This window comes from Phoxinus phoxinus, assembly GCF_949152265.1.
Source record: "Phoxinus phoxinus genome assembly, chromosome: 18".
NCBI lineage: Eukaryota > Metazoa > Chordata > Actinopteri > Cypriniformes > Leuciscidae > Phoxinus > Phoxinus phoxinus.
In genome coordinates this window covers 29,570,065-29,576,566 of record NC_136893.1, presented here as the reverse complement: position 1 = coordinate 29,576,566, position 6,502 = coordinate 29,570,065, and the positions used below count along the sequence as shown (strand labels likewise).

Sequence of the window (6,502 nt, the reverse complement as noted above, 5' to 3'; positions counted from 1 at the left end):
TGCCATTTCTGTCAAAGATATTAGAAAAAGCAGTATCCTCACAACTGTGTTCCTTTCTTGAAAGAAATTATATCTGCAAGGATTTTCAGTCCGGATTTAGACCGTACCATAGTACCGAGACAGCTCTCGTTAGAGTCACAAATGATTTGCTCTTATCATCCGATCGTGGTTGTATCTCTCTATTAGTATTACTTGATCTTAGTGCTGCATTTGACACCATTGACCACAACATCCTTTTAAATAGACTCAAACATTATGTTGGCATTAGTGGAATTGCACTAGCATGGTTTAAATCATACTTATCTGACCGTTATCAGTTTGTAGCAGTAAATGAAGAGATGTCTTATCAATCACAAGTTCAGTATGGCGTACCACAAGGCTCAGTACTAGGACCGCTGCTGTTCACTCTGTATATGCTACCATTAGGAGATATCATTAGGAAACATGGAATTAGCTTTCACTGTTATGCCGACGATACTCAGCTGTATATTTCTTCAAAACCTAACGAAACCTACCAATTCACAAAATTAACGGAATGCATAGCTGATATAAAAAATTGGATGACTAGTAATTTCCTACTACTTAATTCAGAAAAAACAGAGATTCTAATTATTGGACAAAAAACTTCCACACGTAATAACCTAGAGTACTGTCTAACACTTGATGGCTGCTCTGTTAAGTCCTCGTTGTCGGTTAGGAACCTGGGTGTGCTCTTTGATACCAATCTTTCATTTGAAAGTCATGTGTCTAGTATCTGTAAAACCGCTTTCTTCCATCTTAAAAATATATCTAAATTACGTCATATGCTCTCAATGAATAATGCAGAACAATTAGTTCATGCGTTTATGACCTCAAGGCTAGATTATTGTAATGCTCTACTGGGTGGTTGCCCTGCACGCTTAATAAACAAACTACAGCTAGTTCAAAACACAGCAGCTCGAGGTCTTGCTAGAACCAGGAAGTATGACCATATTAGCCCCATTCTGTCAACACTGCATTGGCTGCCTATTAAACATCGTATAAATTTTAAAATATTGCTGATCACTTACAAAGCACTAAATGGTTTAGCTCCGCAGTACTTGAGCGAGCTCTTAACGCATTATAGTCCTTCACGTCTACTGCGATCTCAAAATTCTGGCCAGTTAATAATACCTAGAATATCAAAATCGACTGCTGGCGGTAGATCCTTTTCCTATTTAGCACCAAAACTCTGGAACAGTCTTCCTACCATTGTCCGGGAAGCAGACACACTCTGTCAGTTCAAAGCTAGATTAAAGACACATCTCTTCGGCCTAGCATACACATAACACATTATAGACTTCTATAATTCAATGTTAGGCTGCATAGTTTAGAAGAGCCGGGACCGGGAACACTTCCCGTAAATCCTGATGTACTTGGTACATCATAAGAAGGATGGCGTCTACGCTAATATTAGTCTCTCTGTCTATCCCGAGGTTTACCGCTGTCCACCGGAACCAGGCCGTATCCAGATCTGATGAAGGACCAGCGCCAGGACACGACGACGACGCCGCTGACCTGAAGTGTCAACCAGTCTCTCCTCCTCTCCACTCCGACTTCAACCAACCGGAACTGGACAAATACTCTGATTCATTCTGAACTTCATACACTGTTCACTCATTGGCCAGCGGAGAACTGGCCCCCGACTGAGCCTGGGTTCTCCCAAGGTTTTTTTCTCCATTCTGTCACCTGATGGAGTTTTGGTTCCTTGCCGCTGTTGCCTTGCCTTCTGGCTTGCTTAGTTGGGGACATTTAATATTCAACAATATTATAGATCTGCCTTAAGGGTGGACGATGATGAAATTGTTTTTTGTGTTGTTTTCATGTTATCACTGTGAAGCTGCTTTGATGCAATCTGTATTGTAATAAGCGCTATATAAATAAAGATGACTTGACTGGACTTAAATCAGAGATGGCTGACGGCAGACAGACTTCTAGACAAACACCACCTGTCTGCTTTTAAGTTACACATAAGACATAACCAGTTTCTAAATATCACAATGTATTAAAATCCTCCAGGACAGGTACTATTTATTTTATTTATTTTTGTTGTTTTGTTGTTTACATGTTGTGTCAGTTTTAACACATGTCGTGAGTGTGCTCAGGGACAACACATGTTGTGTCAAATTTAACACAATAAATGTGTAAGTCATTTTAACACACAAATTGTGTCATTTTAAAAATAAAGCGAAAGGGGCAGATGTACAAATATTAACCGTTTAATCAATAGTCAGGTACAGAATGCATGTGCACACTAAGTACAAGACAATGTTTCGAGCTCGATGACTGGACAAACTCACTGTACTGTACATTATTCATATTCACGCTTCAACCCCTGATTGCCCAGGTGAAAAGGAAATATATTTAAATTGTACTTATTTTGATATACTTAATGTATTTTAAGTGTATTGTATTAATTATGTATTAAATGTGTTATTTTGAGACAACTTCAAGTATACTAAATGTACTTTAATATGTATTTAAGTTCATTTTTAAGGTAATAGTAATATATTTTAATATACTTAATTGTGTTAAAATGGAACTATTTTAAGTACATTTAGTGTAATTTAATAGCACTTATTTAAATTGTATTTTTAATACATTTTAAATGTACTTTAGAAATACAACTTAAGTATATTTTTAACTTCACATTAATATGTTCCCAGTATATTTTAAATATAATATCAGCTTATTAATAATGTATTAGTAGAACACTATAAGACCCACTATTAGTATATTAAAAATATATTTTTACAAAACCATTCAGTATGAAAAAAATATATTTTAATGTATTAAAAATACAGTTAAAAATTATAATTCAGTTAAACACAGTAAAAACAATATTTGCATAAAACACACACAAACACTCTTTGAAAGATAGTAAACTTTAATGCACTACATTAGTACAGCAACATATGAAAATTAAACAAAATACATTAACATAAAATGCATTGATCTGCAGAAGTATTAAACAGAACAAAAACAAAAAGAACTTAAAGGAATAAGTTCAACAAAGTCAAACAAAGTGAAATCCAATAGCTGCAAACAGTCCTTCATCCTTCAAGCGAATTGAAGTGATTGGTCTTGGAGTTTGCCTCATTGTTGCATTTTCTTCTGATCAGTGCTCGCACCTCAGACACTGTCGTGGTCGGAAACTGTTTGATCACAGTATCTATGAAAAGGGAAAAATATTATTATTATTTTTTAAAATATTAATGCAAAATTAACATCTGTTAAAAAAGTCACTGTTCCCTTTCGAAAGGGAACTTGCACTGCGTATCTAGGCACCCTTTTATACTTCTGGGTCGCACTAATAGTGTCATAGGTTGTCGCCAAATTCGTTTGCCGTGATTTTATAGCTTTTTAGACACCGGTTCACATGGAGGGCATTCCCCAAAGCGTCATCGATGCACTGTCTCATTCCCTGCTCTCAGGGAACAGTTGTAACCACGATTTTTTTATATGGCATGTAATGCTTAGTTCATATTTTAACAGAAGACATTCAATATAAAATGTTAATATAATGCAAAAAAGGAGTTAATAAAATATCTACATCAAATAGAACAAACATTAAGTCTTGCTGAACAGCAGTGAGGTCTACATGTTATGACACTGTATCACAGCAAAAAAAAAAAACAGACAAGTATAATAATTATAATGTATAACAAATGCTAATCTTTATTTTTAGCATTATTATTTGTTTTAGTCAGCCCCCTTTGACTTCGAGAGCAAAAAAAAGTGATGTACAGAAACACATACGTCATGACCGAATCACCATTCAATAGTCCGGATTCAAAAATCTCTATAACAGAGGTGATATGAGATTAAACCATACTTACTACTAGAGATGCACCGATTACAATTTTATAGGCCGATTCCGATTTTTCACTGAGTTTGACCTGCCGATACCGATTTTAGCCGATTCCGATTAAATTTTCTTTTAAAATTATCATTTTTATCAAGCTCATATATTTAAGTTCAGTAATTTCACTTAAATGACAAATAGGTAATTTTCATTTACCATTTAAGATAAATTACTGAACTTAAATATTCAAGCTTGATAAAAATGATCATTCTAGAAGAAAATTTCAGATGGCACTTAGAGGCTTAAATTGCATCTGAACTCTTCATTTATTATTATTATTTTTTTCATTAAATAAAACACCATATACTTTTACCCAAACTGAATAATTAAAACAAGTTTAAATGGGTACATTTTCTAAAAATATTTTTGTGTTCATTTTCTAGCCTACTCCAGTTCTTGTTAAACACACTAAACATGCACATTCTGTGCATTTTGGGCATTTTTTGTGTGAAATCATATTTATTTTGTCCATCAAAAGCGTGTTTTCACTTTAACGCACTCCTGCTCCGCGTATTTTTTCGGGCGTGAATGTCAATCAATGAGAGCATTCACACACAAAAAATAAAACCCGCTGCTCACGCTTGCGGTGTGAAACGGCCGTAATTCACGAGGTTTCCTACATGTGCGGTCCGTGTGCATGTCTGATTGCTGATGTTGTGCGATGTTAATCATATGGCGCCCGAGGTCATGGCCGATCACGTGAAAATCTGCCAATTCCGGTCACCAGCCGATCAATCGGTGCATCACTACTTACTACTCTCTTCTTCGCTTGTCTCTGCACTCAGTTTTTCTTCTATAGCAGCTAGTCTGAAAAACAACAATTAAAAAAAAGAGAGATTTATAAATATATATATATATATATACATACACACAAATATATAAGGCAGGCAAATTATGAAGAATGATTTGTTTTGTTTTTAAGAATGACAGTATGCTGAGTACAATGTACTTGGTGGGTAATATAATCAAAACCCTTCACAGACTCGGCAGTTTAGATGTATGCTCTCTTATAAGCATCCCTTTTAACAATTTAATCTTTGTACTTATTTGTAATTAGAAATATATATTAGAAAGTAATCAAAAAGGCAATAAGGTTGTCAAGCTTGAACAAATATAAACACCAATCAACACACACTACCATAATTGGCTGGTCAGCTCAAGACAAAGGTAACTAACGTATATTCATAACATGTTTTTTCAAACTTTTTAAAGATAATTTACATCATAACAATGAAGCCAAATTCTTCAGGAAATCAGAAATAAATACACAGCTTCAGCAAATAAAAATGATGTTAATATAATGATGTACATATTATAATAACTAATTCATTTTTTTGAAGATGCATTGGACAATGTTTTATAGTTGTTTTAAGACAGATAAATGTCTCCACATAGATTTTAAACAGATTTATCAAAGACTTTAGACTTTGACAGTGCAGAAGTTGCTAGAATTCAGTGTCAGCATCATGTTACAGCGGTTATGGTCAGTATTCCACGTGCAAGTCATATTAGCAAATGCATAGCAGACCTTTCCACCTAGGAAAACAACTAAACAGTGAGCTATTTATTTATGCAAACAGCAACTAAAACTTACCAGTAACTTCTGAGGCAGTATCTTCATCTCTTCGAGTCTGCTTCGACTTTGACTTTGACAAAATCTTGGCTCTGATTGGGCAAATTGAATGTAGCTGAACTGAAAAAGACGTGATGTTACACTTTGTGCCAAAAATACGAAATGCTGTCATGATCACTCACCCTTAAGTAGTTCCAAACCATTTAAGACTTTCGTTAATCTTCGAAAGAAAAACTGACATTCATATCCCTCCGATGAACGATTCACCAGATCTGTTCACGTTTCAAAAATTGAATCGCAAAAAACATCACCCAATCCATATTAATCGCGTGGTTTGCTCCAAGTCCTCTAAAGAAACACGATCGCTTTAAATATTTTAACAGTTTAAATTTAAACGTCTAAATATAATCACATTCAAGGACCGCATGCACAGCAACTGAAGCTCAGAGTGAGATGCGAGCGCATTATCATAAGAACCAATCACAGCCGTTCAACGCCTCTGGAACCAATCAGGACTAGTCACGTGTGTTATGCGCATTGTTCAAATTTAAACAAGAACAACACCTTTTTGGAAATTAACATTTCTTTGGAAAATGTATCTATGATGCATTTCAAAAAATATGATGCTGAAATTATTGTGGGAATTTCAGTATTACAAAATATCATGTAATAGACAACAGCCTTAAGTAGCCTTTTACAACAAACAAGTAAAAGTGAAAAAATAATAATTTTAAGCTTATTGCAATGCTAATAATAGTTGACAAATGTTTCTAATACATTATAAGTTGGTATATATTGTAAATGTATTTTTTTATATATTAAAATGATAAAAACATAAATAATTAAACTATATTGCAGTAGGCCTAAGTGTTTATAAAGTACATACATTTTAAACACACTAAAAGCTTAATCATTTTGCTGTTCTTACATAAAGTACACATAAAATGTAGGCTACTTTAAGTAAGAGCAACATATGCATGTTTTCTTTAAATACACTAAAACTTCACTAAAAGTATGGTTGCATTTAGCATATTTCTTAAAAGTGT

General features: G+C 34.2%; 1 long non-coding RNA gene across 1 annotated transcript; it reads right to left on the bottom strand.

Annotated features, from left to right (window-relative positions):
• Positions 1-3,061: 3,061 nt before the first annotated feature.
• On the bottom strand, positions 3,062-6,072 carry LOC306985915. The gene is made up of 3 exons (XR_013794894.1): positions 5,478-6,072; positions 4,638-4,690; positions 3,062-3,190 (listed from the first exon to the last, which is right to left on the bottom strand). It is a non-coding gene; the product is annotated as an uncharacterized lncRNA (long non-coding RNA).
• Positions 6,073-6,502: the final 430 nt, after the last annotated feature.